This window comes from Anas platyrhynchos, chromosome 7, assembly GCF_047663525.1.
Source record: "Anas platyrhynchos isolate ZD024472 breed Pekin duck chromosome 7, IASCAAS_PekinDuck_T2T, whole genome shotgun sequence".
Classification (NCBI taxonomy): domain Eukaryota; kingdom Metazoa; phylum Chordata; class Aves; order Anseriformes; family Anatidae; genus Anas; species Anas platyrhynchos.
The window spans coordinates 4,250,005-4,269,957 of NC_092593.1; the positions used below are offsets into that span (position 1 = coordinate 4,250,005).

The following is a 19,953-nucleotide window of genomic DNA, read 5'->3' on the forward strand; positions in this document are numbered from 1 at the left end:
ATAGCAATAGGAGCTTCATGTGAAGTAGCTACAAAGGTTGCTCACAGGACCAGGACAAGCACATCTCTTTACACCAAAATAAGCAATTAGTGATGATGTAAAAATATGGAGTCCCACAGGCAACCCTGAACTCTGCTCACAATTCAGATTATTTCAGCTGAATTGGCTTTAAACTCAAATTCATGCTAATGCAGGTACTGTAAATACAGCTTGAACCTTAATTCAATAACAAGATCAACAATTACACTTAAAGATTACTTAGCACTTCAGCAGTGTGAGAAAAATCCTTTTGATCACCTGTACCGTGCTATTCATTATTTTCTTTGATGGTTAATAACTTTGAAATGCACTTGTTAAAAAGAATAAAATGAAGTACAATATTTATACCGTATTACAAAGTGCATTAGCAAATCAGAGAGCTCAGAGCACCTACATTAAAAAGAAAACATTATCAATATTTGATGTTTGTCATCTTTAACATTTCGTTGTGTTTTTAACTTTAAGAAAGCTTCCAACCCAGAATCCACCACAGTACCCAGAAATTAGATCTTCTGCCCACCAGACCTGCATGCTGGCCATTTTATTACACATCTTTGTTTCCTTCTTTGTGTGCCCTATAGAAAACAGGAATCAGCATTCACAAACCACCGTGTAATTTCAGGAGGTGAGTGCTGGGAGACATTTTAGTAAGCAAGAAGAAAGCAATTATTTGACTTGGAGATTTCAACACTAACCTAAGTTGGGAAAAAAAATGGCACGAAGACATTGTGCTAGGCAACAGATCATGTAAACATTTCCTATGACAGTCTTTCATCATCTATAGGAACATTTACACTGCCAGATCTTGTCTTCTTTAAAAATGTCAGCTCAGTAAGTTTGATGCACATGTGCTCCTTCTGTAAGTGTCTGCTCAGGCAGACAGTTTACTAATTTGTGGCTCAGTAAACCTTTCACTGCACCGAGCACCTTGAGGTTAGCACATCTCTAATCATTATTTGATAACAGAAATCTGTAAGCATCACATCCCTGGTAACAAGAACATTGTATCTTAGCAACCAGCCTTGATATTCAAACAATTTCATTAAAGCGTAGCACCTCTTAGCAGGTGGGTGAGTGCGGGTGTTGATAAACATTTATAACATGATCAACCATTGTGTTTGCCAACACTATAATCAGCATGACAAATTTATGAATTTGTTTACAAGCTCTTAGGTACCAACCTAAGTAGGTAAACTACCTTGCAGCATGCTTTTCTGTCTATAGATAGAGGCACGTTCAGAGATTCAATGCTTCTTTAAATTGAACATATTGGGTAAAAGGTTAGCAGATGAACATCACATGTCACTGTAAAAATCACCATTTAAATTAAACCACAAAGGATGTGTTAGAGCAAGGGCAAGGATTATATTTCACCCCCAAGAGAGCAAGGAAATTTAAAGTTGAAACCATCTTTAATTTATCCCCGCTCCCCAGCAGAGCACATATAGGGATGCTGTGCCCAGCCCCACATACGGGAACCTCATCACCATGGGGCCAGCATCAGGCTGGGAACCAGGGGGTCATTGTCACCACCACACAATGGAAGAGATCCCTCCCAGCCTCACCCAGTGCTGGGGTGAGAATCACCAGCATAACCCCTCTGCATCCCAAGGGAAACAGGCAGGGCTCTTGCTTAATTTCATTTCAAACACCCTACAGTAGAGCTATACTGCACGAGGATGGCAGACTTCAAAGGCAACACCCTTCTTCAGAGAGGCAGCTTGGGCATACTCAGCGCAAAGGGTTAATGTAAATACATCATCTTAAGTGGAAGCACTACAGACTGGATAGGCCAAGTTTTGCTTATAGAAACACAGGAAATCTTTTTCAGTTCTGGGTTACGGAGCCTTGTCCCTTGCTATCCCAAAAAAAGCACATCATATCATGCTCTTCATAAACTATTTAGCTTCATCTTCAAACCAGTTAAGTTGGTTAACCCCACGATTTCCATGGAAAAGATTTTCTAGAACTTCACTCCCCTGATGATTTGAGGCCTCCTAATCTCAGCTCCAATTTTATTTATGGCTCTTGAATATTCATTTGTTCTTATGCCAATACCGTCATTTAACTTAAACCACTCAACCCTTCTTAGTGTTTATGTCCCTATTTTTACACAGGGCCATCATGACCCCTCTTAGTCATCATTGTTGCTAGGCTAAACAAACGGTGCTCTTTTATGGCTGTATTACATCAACACACCCCTGCGGAGGGCAATAGGTTTATTCTTTTGTAATCAACACCAGCATTTGATCTCATGAACTTGAAGGGAAATATCCTTCTATGAGCATTACTTTCTGAAATCATTTCCAGTGTTGTGCTGCCATTCAAAGGAGCAACAAGGAGAGAAAGGGAATGGCCACAGAAAGGTAGTGAACACAAGTAGGAAAAACATTTAAGGTCAGTGGGTAGATAAACACCATATATATACTCCACCTTTGTATGTGATTAATTGATATTTTACTAAAACAAAGCAGCCAAGAACTCCTAGAGTTCAACCTAGTCCAAAATAATAACCTTTTTCCCTTTTCCCTCTCTCCATATATATTTTAATCAAGCAACCCCAATAATAACCTTACTAGAACTGTAAAATGTTTAAAGTTTACCAAAAGGTGGGAGACAACACGCAAGTAAGAGAAAAACAGGAATATGAAGTTTGTACCTTGTACTTCTGCCATCCAAGGTAACACTACCGCACCACTGATTTCACACTGGGCATGCTACATCAGGCTATTAATCTACCTGAAATACCTAGGACCAAGTGAAGCATTATGAAATAGGTAACTGAAACTCCCTTTTTGAAATTAAAGTCACCCACTATAAAAAAGAACACATTTTATCATTTAGGCTTGTTGTCTTTGTGTTTAGCTTTCCTCCCGTTACTGAGAGCTGATGATAAATCTGTACTGTGTATCTGGGAAAGAAAACCCACCCGACAATTTTTTTTTCCTCCTTCTCTTTTAACTGACTCTACAGGTTTGTAAAGCTGAATAATTTTTAATTAAGTACCTGAATACAGAGAAAAAACAAACAAATGAAGGACTACAGTGCACAAGGGCAAATAGGATATAAAAACACACTTATACACTCACATTTTGCTAAAACAAACAGATGCCAAGTACATATACATAAGTAAAGTATACCTTTAGCAACAATTTGAATTAGTTCCATGACAGGAAAGGAGAAAAAACTATTTAACACAAAACAAAGGCAAAACATGTTCTGCCCTCTACAAACAGCATGCAATTTCCAGAAAAAGTCCTTTTTTTGTTATCAGAAAATATTAGTATTTTGACCAGCTGGGATCCTTCATGCCTCAGTTTTGCTTTCTGTAAAATGGGAGCATTGCTTTAACCCCCATTTCCTTTCCTGCAAGCTAACACTTAAAAAGCACTCAAAAGCTGAGAGTGCTTTTGGAATAGCATCCTCTGAAAATATTGAAGAAATCACAAAGACAACTAAGGTAACTGACACACATAAGTCAAATTCATATTCACTAGCAAGGATCCTTTTACCCAATGTTTGCATAGCACATCAGAGTTTGATCGATGGACAAGTGACAAGAGTAATCTAGAAAGACATTTTCTCTTTTGCTTTCAGCTCATTTCTACCACAGGATATCTATTTAGTAGTCAAAGAAGAGAAATGAATGAGTACTTGTAATGCTATAAAAAAAGTCTTGCTTAAAATTCCTAAGTACTGATTGAAATGGGACTGGCTTTGAAAAGGCAAAGAGTTTAAGGTGGTCTTCAGATATTATTGCTCAGCTTTCTTAGTCCCTTCTCACACTGTTCTCATGGAAGAGAGAATTTTTGGTTCTCATTTTTCCAGCAGCCTCAGATTACTACTCTTTTCTGGAGAATAGCTGCAAAGTTTCACATACAGTCAGAAGTTGGTAAAAAACATTCCTTTTCTGCATATCTCATTTCCTAGTGCACCACCCCCCAACTTCCAAGTCCAGTTTGTCAAATCTTTGCCACACAGAGGAAGCCACTTGACAACATGCTGTATTATACGATACAGCAGGCAAGCATGCAGAGATAAGATCCATAATGAAGCATGCTACTCTAGAAGCAACAATTGCTTAACATCACCATAGGCTAGGTAAATATCATCCCCGATGTGAAGTTAGAAGAATACAGTTTCATCAGGACTACATGGAGTCATTTGTATGAAACTGAGTTTGATCTCATTTGCAGATTCCCATTTTTATATCAAGATCCAAGAAGGATCTGGACATTCAAATCCAATTCCCATTTTTATATCCAGCTAAGAAGGAATCTGATGGATGTTTTAAAATACAGATATTTTGTGGAGTTAGGACAGACAGCTTCTAATGCTTTTGTGGCCTTCTCTATAAGAGCTCTACGACCACTCAACATTTTTGACTAACAAAAGGAGGAGAAGCATGCTGAGGCCACCTGTGGCTCCACATTCCTCTCTTTTATTCATCACCCTTGTACCCAGATAGTGTTACCCCTCATGCCTGGCAGGAGCACTGTGGGTAGCCACACATTGGCCACTTACATAAAAGAACCATACCTTGGGCTTAATTTAGGTGGTCGCCTAAATTAAAAATAAATGCAGTCAGAACTTCTGCAAGCAGGTTTTTCCCCATGCCATTGCAGGCGCTTCCTGACAAACTGGGTCCTACTGCACCAGCAGTGGCAACATTGGAAGGCAACCAATATAGGATGCTACAGATGATGCCCAAAGACAACTATACACCCTTCTACATTTAAATAGCATGTTTCACCCTTTTTTGTTTTTTTAAGAACCATACTAGAATTTGGTTAATTTTCTTAATGCCAGTTCAGAGCTTCCTTACAGTTCTCCATGGAAAATGTCAGAACAAGCCTGCAAAGGTCCAAGCAAAGCACTGCAGATGGCTCCGATTTGGGCTTCTGACAAAAAATGCCAGAACGGAGGAGGGTAGGAAAGCTGACAAACAGCTCCACTACACAGCAGCTCCTGAGATTCCAAAAATTTGTCTTATAAATGCTAAATCAAGTCCTCAGAAAATGCTAGGCTGTTGAAGTCTCTGTCTTAGTCTCAAACACACCGATTTGAATAGCAAAAATTGTTGTGTTGATGTACACTGAGATTCCTTGGTCTACTATGTCCTGAAGTCCACTCTTTTGCCCAAGTCACAGCAGAATTTCTCATTCAAATTTAAAAAGAAACAACACACACACACAAACACACCACAGACACACAGAAACAAACAACAACAAAAAAAGAGGCAAAGCAGAGCTTCATACCAGCCTAAGACAACTTACAGACACCTACCTAGCACTATCACACTAATTAAGAGCTTTTCGATGAGGGAGGTGAAAAACTTTCTGAATGTTTTGCTGGCTCTCCTGGAGCTGTAAGAATTTCCAGGCTTCAGTTCTTCAGAAACGCATCAAGGAGATTAAGATCTTGCAGTGGTCAGTTGAATTATGTATGTTTTTCCATCAGATGAAAATGAGGTTAGCCTAATGATAAATAGGACTGTGGACATATATCTGGTTTTTGCTTGGTTTTGAAATTATCCTGATTACAGTGGAAAGTAGTTTCAGCACAGTGGTGACTTCTGCAGTGTTGGGGGTGGGAGGGGAGAATAGCACCTGCGTACAAACATAAATCAGAATGACCCTTTTCCACTTTAACTCACAAGGAAAAGCTATCACATTTTAGGGAGAGTAGTCTCTGCTAAAGGAAAAAATTATCAGCCTAGTAGGTCAATTTTAATTTTGAGACTAGAATATTAAATACTCTTTGATTATGAATTGTATTAAAGTGATTAAAATAGTCTAATAAAAATTCCTAATCCCAGATCTGCTGTCATATAAACATATATGGTTCACAATGCCTCAGTGCAACTTAATATTTGTAATAAAGTACATAATTCATTAAATATAATCTAACGATGTTTAAATTGATTTCCAAAGTCAAAAAATATCCACTTTTACCATCCTACTATACGATATAAAAGAAAATGAGCAAAATTACATATTGCACCTATCCCTGTAAGCTTTTTACTGCTTTCCTGATATCATGATCACCTCTATAACATAAAAACATCTTGAAGAACTCAGAACTTCATCAGATATTGAGAGATGAGTGACAAAATCTACAGGCAGAAATCCTAACATTTTCCTGAAGTATCTTTGTTATTATTTATAAACACTTTTTCTGTTGCTGTAACACAACTAGGAGACATATGCAGATAGATAAAACACCAAATGTTTAATCTCTCCTTTTTTTTTTTTTATGTTTTAAAGTGATCTTTGCATTATGCAGGATTTTTCCTTCAGATCACTATGATAGTCTTCTGAGAGTCAAGCTGCAATCCCTGTTTGACTCATCACATTATGTGCTTGTATTAAGTTTTTCATTAAATCCCAGTGCCATCTATAAGTTACTACTAATATCTTTACACCACTGAGGATTTGATATTTGATGGAAAGCCCCTGAAACCTCACCGAGGGTATCATCAAATCAGGCAAGCCTCACTTTCCTATGTATTTACCAACTGAAGCATATATTCAAGTGAACCTAGTCTGAGTCCTCCATGGTTGGTTAACCAGCTATGCAGTTTTCCCAACCTCTCGTTCCTATCAACACAGCTAAAATTCTACAAAATAGCATCCCTTGGTGCTGTACCTAAATACCAACACTTCACCTGGAGAGAATCAAAATGGTGTATCTGTCACATTAATTCCTCGCTTCTTGCTTAGTTTAATGCATCTAAAGAAATGAAACTTATTGAATCAAATTTAATGACATAATAAATTCTTCCCTTCAGACAATGTTGAGGCTTAATTCACTAGTGCACTTTAAGCCTTTGCCTTTAGCATCTGATGGGTCATTAGTCTGTAATCCAGCAGCTAGCCTGTTTGGAATCTAAACTAAATCAGCAAGTACCATATCAGTAGTTTCTGAAATATGACTGGCAGGTCAAGTGTCCTCAAAAAGACTGCCTGGGGCACTAAAGACTAGGATAGGGCATGACTAGAACAGAACCAGCGATGAATCCGAAAGCATGTACTCAATAAAGACTTCATTCATTCTAACTCACTAAACAGCAGTTCTTCAAATGACTTGACTTATATTTTTGATGTTTTTAACCAGTAGGTCATGCAATAAAATTGTCCTGTATGTGCCAATAGGCTTAACACACAGATCATTGACTTGCACGCTTGGGCATATTTTATTTATATTTTCCCCCTCAAGTTTTTCCATGGCAGCCTGAAATAGGCAATAGAATCACCATGATGTGGTAAAACATGCAGTTTTGTGGACTCAGATCACAGGATTTTCAAAGGCAGCAAGTTTGAAGCACCTGTTTGTCAAAAAAGAAAGCAACTCTGAAATACCAGCTCCTACACCTGAAAAGTCACATTCTTGAGATGCTACTAATAATCACACATCTGTACACCCAGCTGAATATCTTTCATATTGCATATTAAAAATAACCCTTATGTAACCATTTTAGGGGTTTTCAATACGAGTCAGAAAACCAACTCTACTTCAGAATTTCAATTGGCGTATTTCAAGCTTACTGGAGAGGAAAGTGTGCTGCCCTCGTCCTCATAACCCTCCACTACAGTATACACTGAACACTCGTAAGACTTGATTCAAAGTCCACTTCAGCCAATTGACCCCAGTGGTCCTTAGATCAGGCCCTTAATCTGTACATTGCACCAAGATAATCAGTAACAGCTTAGTTAGAGGACACATTTTTTCGCCTATCATTTACCAGATTCCACAAAAGACTCACAATTTCTGTGAAGGCAGCCTGTCATAGACTATCATGGTGATTTAAGTGATATTTTCCATTAAAACAAAATACACACACAGTAGCAAAAATAAAGAAATAAAACAAAAACACGAGCTTGACACTTTGACTTCCAGAAGATGTGTTTTCTTTGCTGCTCCTCTGAACCATGTTTCAACTCTTACGTCACAGCAGTTTCTCAACAGACACAGAGGACATTAGCACTAAGCAGGGGGTGGAAAGGAAAACCAACTCATGCATCAAGATGTATTTTACTTCTCAGCTACATTTCTTTATTCACTCTAATGTCTGCAATACAAGGATTCTTAGAAATATTAAATAGAGTCCAGATCCACTCTACGGTAGCTGAGCTACCAAGTGCATCACAGCTTCACCAAGGACCTTACTGACTTCCATGTGACACAGACAACAATGGGCAGATGCTCTTGAGAGCAGCAGCAAACAGCTGTAGAGCTATTTTAAAATAACACTCTTTCAACCCAAATCTATATATGTATCAGGGGAAATTGTAGGTGCTTGGCCAGTTGCTTAAATCAGCACCTTGTGCTGCAGGTCTGCGATGAGAAGACCATTCCCAGCAAACTGGGTTGTAAATTCACAGAGAAACCTGCCTCAGCCCTTGTTACATCACACAGGGAGATAACAAGGTTTGGAAGCCAAGCATGTGATCAGGTAACAAGCTGCAGACCAGTTACCCACCACCCTCACAGCACTGCAATGCTGGGATTCGCAAGGTGGACAGGATCATCCTGATACCTGCACCATGGGACAGGAGGCCACAGTGCACATCTTTAACAGCTACTTTCCTTGGATAAGTTGTGTGAAATTCAGCGGGGCAAATCCCAGAATATCCCCTCTTTGAGCAAGCTGGATCTAGAAATGAGGTATCTAACTTGCCTACAGATGAATTTAAGTATGCATTAAGCACACTGTGTAACAGAGGCAAAATTACTTATTGCTTTAAGCATGCCCATGCTATTTTAAAATAGGCTGGCCGTCATGAGCATTTCTCCTATTATCTTTGGTGACATTTAATCAGTGCTTAAATGTTGGGAACACAAGGGAAAGAAATCAGGTTATATATTTGGGAAAGCGACTCTTAAAAATTAGGCTTCTTTCCAGAAGAATACTTAACCGGTTGCTCACTGACTAAGCAAACACAGCTAACGCAGACACTTTCTCCCTAGTAGGAGGAAAGCTGCAGGATGCCCCAGCCAGGGTCAAATCCTTCCCAGGGACATGCTGGTAAAGCTGAGTTCAACCTCATAGAAGACTTAGACCCATAACTTCCACCTCTGTAACAGTAATATTTGCTTTATCTGTCTCACTCTAACTGTGGAGGTAGGAGGTATTTAGAGGAATGAGGAAATTTAATATATTTTTTTAAATTTATTATTGAACTATCAAAGGCACTCTGTCATTTGGGATCTCCCTCTATCTCCAGCCTTTGTATTCCAAGGTACTTCAGTAACAGCACTAAGTGAGCCTAAAATGCCAACTTGAGATTTGCATTATAAATGGCATATACAAAGAGAGATTTTTTAAACTTTGGTTGATCTAGCATATCAAAGATCTTTTCCTCTCTTTTTCTAAGCTACTTCAGTGACTGTATTGAAGTGAACTGAAAGGATTAGCTTGAAAGTGGCAAGAAATCTGGCATGCAAAAAAATTTCCACCCCCCCTACCCTTATTTCGGTTGAACTCTTCATTATACGGGGGCCCCTTTCCTCTTCTGAAAGGTGTTTTTCTCTGTCTCTCTCGTGCTGTTCCATGCTGTGCCAATACCAAACAAGGTGAAAACACAAAGCACGGAAGAATAGCTCCTGACACTGGCTCTTTCAGCTTTGTTCAACCTTCTGCCTTGCTAAACTGAGCACTAGGGAGATTACAAAACACTTGTGTGTTATTTCCACTTTAGCTGGATCTATCACTAAGCCTGGCAGTGCTGATGCTCCAGCTGTCCCATATCTTGTCCTGAGCTGCTTCCTCAAAGCTCATCACCACCATGGGCTGCATGGCAGTACAGTGCTCGGAGCACGTTCTCCTCTTCCCGAGGAAGTCACAAGCTGTTTTCACTGCTTGCGGTGAGCACAGTCTTGCTCTGGAGTAATGTGTAGCTGGGAAAAATGAAGCAGCATGGAAAGTCACTGGGGGAAGAGGAGCAGAAGGAATGACTCAGCTCTGAACCTGAATTCAGACACAAATGGTAAGAGCTCCCAAAATCAAAAAGATTCATGACCGCTGATACCAAGTCTCCATTCAGATGCGTTTCTATTTGGGAAGCTTACAACAAGAGAGAACCATCAGTTGCTTCACAGCTCCCCACCTGGCCTGATGTCCATCCATTTCACACACACCCTTTTTTTTTCTTTGAATAATTAGGCAAACCAGCTGCATTTACTTTTCGCAACAAAAGCTCTGTCTGCATATTGACAAGTTCAGTGGCAGTCCTACCCGAACAGCCAGCATCTCCTAGATAACAGTCTCAAAAAGGAGCAGGCCTGCATGCCTGACCCCACAAAGAGCTGTGGGACATGCTGACAGCTCTCCTCTTCCTCTGCCCTACTCATTTCCCCACAGTCACCTCCCAGAAAAGGCTGGCAGAAATAAAAGTGGCAGCAACCAGAGGCCAGGGAAAGGTTTGGGGCTCCCGTGCCAGCCCCACACTGAGTGGAGGGCTGAGTCACAGCCACAAGGCAGCAGGCCCCGAGTGTTTACACACCACGCTCTTCTTCCCATTGCAGAAGTGCTGCAGCGGCCACTCTGGTCCAAGCTCATTCCCCCTACATCAGTGACTTCAGAGCATGATTAGACAGCATAATCCCTGCTTCCTTGACTCACTTGCTCCTGCCGGGATGAGCAGCATGCTCACCATGGTAGCAGCATGCTTTCAGGACAGACCAATAGGGCAGTCCGGGTACCCAAAATATAGGGAATGTTGTTCAAACACAGCTCATAAAGACACTGCTGGGAGAGGCTTTTGAAAGTCTATTTACCAGGTGGTAACTACAGAAAATATTAAGGCCTTTCTTCACATTGTGAAGATACCCCATCCCTCAGTGCTGGTGACATGGGCAGCCTTGTCAGAGCTGAGTAGCTGCCTGCTGCCCCCTCCTCTTCATCGAGCGGGCCTTGCTGGTGGCTGGAGCTAAAACCATGCCAGCACCAGCTGGCCAGTACGCTCACAAATCCACAAAACCCACCCTGAAGACTGCAGGATCTCTGAAACCTGCAGAAGCAAGACCAGGATTTTTTCTTCATGCTAAGATTAACTGCTTAAGAGTGCTACAAGAGCCATTCATCACCACCACCTTAAGCCTTCCTTACTGCGTATATCAACATGTCTGGGGCTGTGACTAATGTGAAAGGCACCACCCTACGAGAAGGGATAAAATGAAGAAACCACCAGTGACAAGCATCAAGTCAGCTTCCTTAAGGTGTTCTTTTGTTTTTAATATAAAGATTAGAATTAAATCCAGACACTAAAAAGGCCTTTTAAGTCTTCTTCTAATAAAGAAATGCAAAACTAAGTCAGTTCAGGTTTATTTCAAGACATCTTTAAAAGAAATAAAAATAACCTTCCGAAACACCCAGGCAAGTGACACAAACCCATGATCCCACAGAGACTATATGGGTGCTAAGCCACATGTGAAATACAGTTTGCACGTACGAAGTTCAATACACAATAAACTTTAAGGAATTTCTGAGAACCAAGTAACATCAAACAAAAGACTAGCCATGTTCACATCTATATTTACTTCTGCTGTTGCTATATTCAACTTCCCTGTAAGAAAAGGTGCATAAAAGAGCTGCACTGTCCAGGCATTGGCAGAGGAGAGCCCACCTTCTGTAAGGACCCATCCAACTGGGTCAGCCCAAGCCTGATAGCAGAAATGAGCAATAAAAAGTTTAACACTGGCTGAAATAATCCCGGATTTCATTTAATCTCCCTCCGAGTACTAAAAATAACAGAGAGCAATAAAATCTCAGATGGTGCATTTGCTAGAGCTGCTGTTTAATCTTGCTGATAAAAAAAAAAAAAAAGGCAACAGACCCCTTTCTCAGCTTCCCGACACTCAAAATCACATTTCTTTTTCCTGTATTGCCAGAATATCCACCTACTTCCCCAAATAACACACGTAAGGGCTATTTTCCTACACATAAACATGCCTTCTCTGTTCACAAGAGCAGAACTGGCTTTGGGAAAAAAATATAAGTTACTAAAGCCAATAAAGTAGTTTCCTCAGCCACACATATGGCTTCTAAGTTTAATAGCAATTATGTCATTTTTATATATGATTCACTTGATGTTGTTTTTATGTGAATCATTTGACATATATAACTCAGGCAGATTTCTTAAATAAGCATATCACCAGAGACTAAATTACTAATCAATTAACCAAAAAGGTTTTTTTCTCCCCCCTCCCAACTGGGCATGCAATTAAGACATAAGACTAGACTTAGAAACACAAGCACTGTGAGAAAATGAGGTTTGATAAGCCACAGATTTTCATTTTGGGTGAAGGAAGGGGACTGCCAAGCAACAAATTGGGGGCCACAGTAAGCAAATAGATGAAAAAGAAAAGAGACCCGGCCTTCAGCTGTCCCCCTGGGGCAACCTGAGGAGCCTCCACACAGCACTCAAGGTTTCTCCAGCACAAATGTGACCACAAACACCTGTGGCTCTGTCCCAGCCTGGCTGGCAGGTGCAGAAGGGACTGACACCCCCAAATATGTGGGCACCGTGTTTTAATTCTCACTTCTCTTCTAGCTGGGAGATAACAGGCCAGAGGTCAGCACTGAAGAAGGAAGGAAACAGCCTCGTCAGCGAGGTGTTTACAGTTTTCTTGCCTGACCCCCTTGTGCTCTCACCACAACGCACACCCTTCTTTCCAGAAGAAATTCAACACCCTGCAACACCCCTTCCTCATTTTCAAACCGCTCCCGTCCTGGTGCCCAAGAACCTGCACCTCACCACGGGCAGCCGGCCAGCCCCTTCCAGAGCAGCCCCCTGCGCTTTCTGATCAGCCACCAGATAGGTTTTATTTCTCCAGCTTCACCGTTTTTAAGCGTATTTCCATGAGCTTGGAGCTCAGTACACATAGGCGAACTACCTGACTCATTGCATTTATGGGGCTCGACTGAACCAGAAACAGGCGCTTTCCATACTGCCCTTGTTACTCTGCTAAGGAACAGGCATCTCAGAGGGCGAGCCTCTGCTCCTGCTGTAAAACAGCCTCAGGAACCAGTTACCATTTCTTCAACTCTAACCACATGCAAAGGTCCACACCTACAATAATTTTGCATAAAGTATTTCCTTCCATCTTATAAATCCCCCTAGTTAGCACGCAAGCAGGGGAGTCATTGCTCGCAAGAGTATGGAAAGAAAAGATTCCAGCTCCCAGAAACTATCCAAAGCAGCTTTCTCCGTACCTTGGCCAGTACCAGAAGAACAATTAAGCACACAACTAAGCACATTAACTCCTCTAAAACAAACTTATTTGCTTGTTTTATTTAAGAGCATGTTCAAGAGATTTACTCAAAGAAACCAAAGCAAACAGAAAGATCAGGGCTCAGGCACTAAACATCCACTATACCAATCACTTCAAACCTTTTCCAGCACAGAGGAAACACAGTCTTCACCAGTTTTTAAGGACAACAAGATCACACCTTTGCTTTCCCACACCCAGTAGCTGTTTTTACCTTAAGAACAAGCACACTTTCTTCTCTCCATGTCCCAAGAGGCACAGGCACCCAGCTCCCCTGCAGTCAGCCCCAACAAAGGCACCCACCCTGGCTCAGGGTGCAGGAACACCCCACCTGTGCCAGCAGCACTTGGCTAATAAGCCTCAGCACCACTGAGCTTGATATCAAAGCTTTCTGCACCACACACACCTGGGGGCACTTCACGGAGGGTCACAGGAGTCCACAACTAAAGCCAAGGCACCACCATGGGCAAGTGAGACATGAGGCTTAAGTGTGTACACCTGCTGAGAGTGGCAACAGTAATCCCCCTCCAGGGTGAGCCAGCATGCTCCTTTCTGGTTCTCATTACCTACCAAGTGAGCTTGGAGAGGAGGTGTGCTCACACTGACATGAGTAAGTCCACAAAGTTTTTTCTTATAGCAGTATTCCTCTCTCCTGCCACCGGCTCATCGTTTCAGGTGCCTACCCCAGCTGCTCACGCTCAGATGTTGAAAATTACCACTGATAGGAGCTCTTAATTCCTCGAAGTTTTATTCACTTTTATTCAAAACCTGTTTTTTCTCCCTTTTCCTTCTGCTGTAGAAATCTGACAATCTGGTTTTATAAAACAAATAATTCCCCAAAGACAGTTGTGCTGACAAGAATGAATACAGCCAGCTTGGCTCCCTTGAGATACAGCTTGTTAAAGGTGTAAAGCCTGCTGGGCTCTCTTTACCTGTCTGGTTAACAAATGTTATCGATCACAAAGTTGTTGGCAGGCAGAGTTCATGTCCTCCCTTGTGAGTGTCTTGCAGGACCATCCTCCTGGCTCAGGAGGCAGGAGCTTTGGCATCTGGGGCTTTCAGGGATCTGCATGTGCTTCTTAAAGCTTGGGGAAACACCATTCAAGGTCTTCTCCAAATTGAACCTTGTGCCTCATTTTCTCTGGTTAACTACACATACTTGATTAATACACCCCACATTATCACAGCCATGTGGCCTGGTCTACCAGAAACTAGAGCAGAACATTAATGGTAAAGCTGTGGCTTTGCAGAAAACGTAATGGACAGACAGTGCTGCAAAAGGTGCCTATGCCACGCACCAAGCGGCGCACCTCCTGCTGTGTCTCCACCTTTCTCACCTTCCTTTCCCTGCGGCTGGCCCATCTGCCCTCAACTGGGAGCTGCGATTTCACACATCTCTACCCACCGTGTCTACCCTGCCAGCTGCGTAATCCCCAGGCTCTTGGTGATTCGCAAACCTGTGCAGCAATTTCAGCGTGAGGTTTCCCACTGCTCCTGGGCAGCCCTGACTGCACTATTTTCCGCTGCACCAAACCCACCTTCACCCATCACCAGTCCCAGAGCTTCCACCTACCCCTGTTTAAAGCAATGTGGGCTCTGGATGGCAGTGGTGTGGGCTCCTCATGCTCCACACATGCCCTTCATGCCCAATGCCCTGATTAAACAGCCAGAGGAAAGCATCCTGCTGGCACAAGGATTCTCAAGAACAGTCCTGGAGCCTAAAAGCTCCCAACTAGGAAACAAGCAGAGTGGAGCAAAATAAAGCAAAACCAATGAGTTAAGGAACATCGTTGCTTCCCCATCACTTCGTTATCCAATTAGGAAATTGGTTCACTTAAAAAGTTGCTTTAAGCTGTGTAACAAAGATATGATAATTTCCCTTTTTTTTTTTCTCCTCCCCAGATTGATTGATGCTGCACAATGTGACAAAGTGGCCTAGATTAATTTTAAGGAGTCTTCCTAAAGTAAATTTCACGTATTCAGTGAAATCGTGTGCTGCTACAACATATGATGGGCCTACAGAATGAGACAAACACACCCACCCAGGAAAAAAGATTCACGGAAATAATACCATTTCTAGGAATTAAAGTTATTGGAATTCAAGCCGAAACCCATTTCCTCTACGCAATCTTAATGTGATCCTCAGGGAGCTCTGAAATTATCATCTTCGAGTAAGTGATCTTTTCATGCAATTTTATTCTAGCACTATATCTAGGTATCTTCCCCATAACTTCTATGTCCACAAGCTTATTTATCTCCTTGCTAAAGTTCAAAATCTAATTTCCAACACAGGTTACTTACTGTAATAAACTGTACAAGCTTTAAAGTGACAAGTTGAAAGATACAATTTTTTAGAGTTATGAATTAATAGCCATATATGTCAAAGAAAGTGCCAACTTTTTCATATTTATAGATATATTATTGAAATGATAAAAAATGAACTGGGGAAAGAGAAAAGAAGTGAGGAGAACTACATATAATGAATCAAACATACTTAACAAGACATGTACAGACACTTTAGTGTGCATCTCTTTTATTACATTACATTAATCAAATTCTGCTAAAGACATCCATCTAAGCGAAGTGTCACAGTGATATTCTATAAAAACATTCTTTTGAAAAAGAGTCTTCCCTGACAGCAGTATCAACCACACTGTCTTAAGTGATTGTCAGGACTGCATTACTCAGAAATTAAGAGAATTTATGTAAGTGCCTCGTGAGCTCCCCTGAAGAAAAAATAATTTAATTGGAGCAAGTGTACAAACTCTGATAAAGGCTGGTAAAACACGGATAAGTGATTTAACTTAGAGAAGCATGAGCCGGGGGGGCTCTGCTTCTTCCCTCTTTGGCTCAGAGTATCAAGAGACTTCCTTCTTCTGGAAAATCTGGGAAGAAAATCCTCCCCACTATTGAAACAGGGAGAATAGGAGCATTTATCTAAGTTATCCAGCGAGATCTGATCAATGAGGGCTCTTTTTTAACTCCCCGTTTATTGTATTTTATTTTTTGAGTGAATTTAGGAAAGACAACAGAGGTTTCTTTGCCACGTGGACTCGGGCCCAGCCGTGTCAGTGTTGTGGTGACCTCTCCGACAGGATGGACACGTGGGTGGTGTCCCTGCGTGGGCTTGAGGCATGCATCACGTCTGGAACCATCTCCTGCTCTCGGGCAGGCCCTGCAAACCCACAGCTCCTTACAGGTAATGTGGGGGGTTGTAGCCTCTTGTAGCCTTGCACTTCACAATGGGATTTATAATGGGTTTGTTGCTTTGAAAAAATGAAATTAAATTTAATGAAATTAAAATTTTGTTTTAATTTTTGTGTTCATTCACCTACCTTTTTTAAAAACATTCTGGCTAAGGCTTTCTTAACTTTGGCCGTGCCTAGAAAAAAAATATGAATACCAAAATTCCCCTCAAATAGCCAGTTTGGATTGCAGGAAACTACTCTCATGCTCTAGTGTTGGTAAGACACAGAAAACAAGGGGTGAAAGGTATTGCATCACTTCTTCTCCATTATTTAGATGCGATGGGATTCATAAATCCACTGAGGTGACATCCATTAGGTAGCATTAAGGTAGTGCTGGCATGCCCACTCAACGCTGGGCTGCCCACTGGGGGCTTGATTCTGCTCCCCTGCAAATGAAAGAAAAGCTCCTCAGGGCAATCCCTTAATGACGTGGCACCGAGTGTCCAAATATCAGACACAAACACAATTCAGGGGGAACAGTTTTATCTAAGTGATTCACCGGCAGATCACAGAAGCACTGATTTGGTCTTCCCAATTATTCCCTAATTTCACCATCAAACTATTAGCCTGGATGTTATTCAAAACTCAAAGTCAGAACTACAAAAGGCGAACATAAAAATTCACGATTTGCATAACTTATTAACTGAAATATGTAATTCATGTGACAGACAGAACATAAACTTCAAACTGTGTTTTCAGCCACAGTGAGAGCTGTTTGATCTACACTGGTTAGTTCAGGCATCTACTCGGGGAAAAAAAAAGCACAAACGCACACACGCAATTTGTCAAAGTAGTCAATGAAGTGCAATTTTGCAGTGAACTGTGTAAATACAGGAGAATTTTGAACACATCGAATGAAAATTCTGCCATGAACTCAAAGTAATATTTACCGAACATCCAGTTCACTGTTCGCTCAGCTGCTCTTATCAATGTTATAATAAACTATAAATCCTAGCGAGCCCTGAGGCAACTTAACTGCTGTAGTGATGCTGGAGGGTGATTAGGAAAAAAAAAAAAAAAAAAAAAAAAAAGCTAAAGATAAGATCCATTGTTTTTTTCATGGTTGTGCACATCATTTTTCTATTTCTGATGCTTTATGTGTGATAATCTGAGCTTCCTCAGAGGTAAATTCTCATCTAATCATAACTCCCCACACATCAACAGAACATATCCTATGTGGTCTAACAACAAAAAAACAGAGCAAGAAGTGCTTCATTAAGAACGTGGATTTAACCTACTGTAAGCTCATTCTTAGGCTGCAACAAAAGCCTCAGAAAAGGTGAAAATTAAAAGATGCCACCTAAAGAGCTCTCTAAAATTAGAATTAAATTAATTCTTCCTGAAAAAAAACTCTAAAATGGATGGTGCTGAGAGCTATGAAGATGAGGCTATTTTTTAAAAAAAATGTATCAAACCAAGGGAAAAAGCAGCCCTATTAAAAAAAAAGAAAAGGCTAGTATCATATTCTTCTGCTCGGCTTTATACCTATATCAAATGAAAACGTAATGACAGGGCCCATCCGACAGCGTGCTTGATATTATGCAGGGTGCTCGGCTGGATCGAGGGCGCAGCAGCATTAGGGTGAGAGGAGGAAGGGCACCCAATGCAGGGGCACAGGAGGTGCAGAGGGGTCACCTCTCATTTTGGTATCCCCGCAATCACCAAAGGAGATTTGGGGCTTCAAAGGGATGTTAGAAAGCTGTGTTAATAAATTCTGATACGTAGCTGCTCACCACTGGCAGGCAGGAGCATCTCTTGTCCCTAGTTTTGGGTTGGCACATCCCTACCCTGGATGGCTTCTGCCACCACAACCACTGCAAAAAAAAAAAAAAAATAAGGAGAGGAGGTGAGTTAATTAGTAATTACTTCCCCCTTTCCTGGTGTTCCCAGCACTGCTCAGCCCAGGTTGACACCCCACGGCTGCAGCCCACGGCTCTCCGGCCAGGCTGACCTTTCCCATGGCGGTCCCCGCGAGCCGCGTGTCACTCGCACGCGCAGCGCTGCCAGGACCAGCCCCAGCGACTGGAATTTGTCTCCCTCTAAGTGACAGCTGCCATTTTAATGATCCGGCAGCGAAGGTGAACTTCATCTCGGGAGGCAGAGAGGGAATGCAGGGGGGGGTGGAAAAAAAGAATAAATGCATTTACACAAGGAGCTCCTGAAGATCAGATGGCTGGGAAGCAATTTGGGGGTGAATGCTATATTTAAAAAACATTTTTAGCCAATTTAACAGATAACTTAACCAGTTGCTACGTTGCACTGGTGTATGTTTATAACTCGGCTTAAATGGTTCTGTATTAAACCGGCTGATTTTCAGCGGTCCCTAATGGAACCTGACTCTTCTCTGTCCTAATCTGCCTCGCGAGATAGTCCAACGACAGCCCCCTGTCAGATTACTGCACATTAAAAATCATTTCGGTGACTTTCCCCCTTCGTAATGAGATGGAGTGATTAGAGGAGCTTTCACAATTACGCCGCCGTTTTCCTTTAAGACACATATGAAAATTCCTTCCCTTTCTCAGCCCTTGGCACGTTCAGAGTTACTGTTCCCACTCACAGCTGTCACTACCATGCAAACTTAATAAATTCCATCTATGCATGACTTACTTAGCTAACCTCCATCCACCAGAGATATACGCTTCTTACTCAGACAAGCAGGACAATAACAGAGTAAAGCTTCAAAACAATAGCTCTCATGTTTCAAATATGTATAATATGGCACGGGGCTTATCCTAGTCCTGGTGATCCTACCCTACAGAAAGGAGCTTTTCTTTCATACTATTTAACTTCTGGAATTTCTTTTCCTGTGTGTGTTTGTTTGTTTGTTTTATTATTTTTATTATTATTATTATTATTCAAAAGCAGTTTGAAAATGCACAGGACAGCCAATATTGAAAAGAGAGCTCTTCCAGAAAACATAAAGGTTATCAGAGGAAGAATGAAATAAACAGAGAGGGTCTCCCTCCCTGAGCAGAACAGACCCCAAAACACAGGCAGCCAGATTCTGACTGAACCAACCTTTGAAATTTCCAGCACCAAGTGAAACCCCTGGATTTTTTTGTGAATTTAAATCCTCATAACCCAGGGCAAAATCGGGCCCCAAACAATTTTGTCAGCAGCAAATTCATTGTGCGCATTGAACCCTACCCACGAGCAGCCTCAGGTCACACACCACGCAGCAAACCTCTCCCCTCTGCCACCTTGTCCGCCAGGAGAGCCATCAGCGCTTTTTGGAAGAGCTCAGCATTTTCCAGAATTAACACCGCGAGAGAAGTAACCACGTCTATGTTAAATAAATACTCCCAGATGCCAGGTAAAATGCACATCAGCGCGCATCAGGCAGCCGCACAAGGTATCTGGAGGCGGTGGAACAAAGTGTGCTTCACTTTGCATT

The 19,953-nt window shown here is 41.6% G+C and overlaps 1 long non-coding RNA gene across 7 annotated transcripts in view; it reads right to left on the bottom strand.

Moving 5' to 3' along the window:
* Positions 1 to 13,689, bottom strand: part of LOC140002914 (uncharacterized) — a 105,132-nt gene extending 91,443 nt beyond the window's left edge. For 3 of the 7 annotated variants that reach the window (XR_011810564.1, XR_011810565.1, XR_011810561.1), the window contains exon 1: positions 13,526 to 13,687. This is a non-coding gene — a long non-coding RNA (uncharacterized lncRNA). Of the gene's footprint in view, positions 1 to 13,525 lie in introns of all 7 variants that reach the window. The other 4 variants (XR_011810566.1, XR_011810562.1, XR_011810567.1 and 1 more) reach the window with 3 other exon arrangements.
* Between the last annotated feature and the right edge of the window lie 6,264 nt (positions 13,690 to 19,953).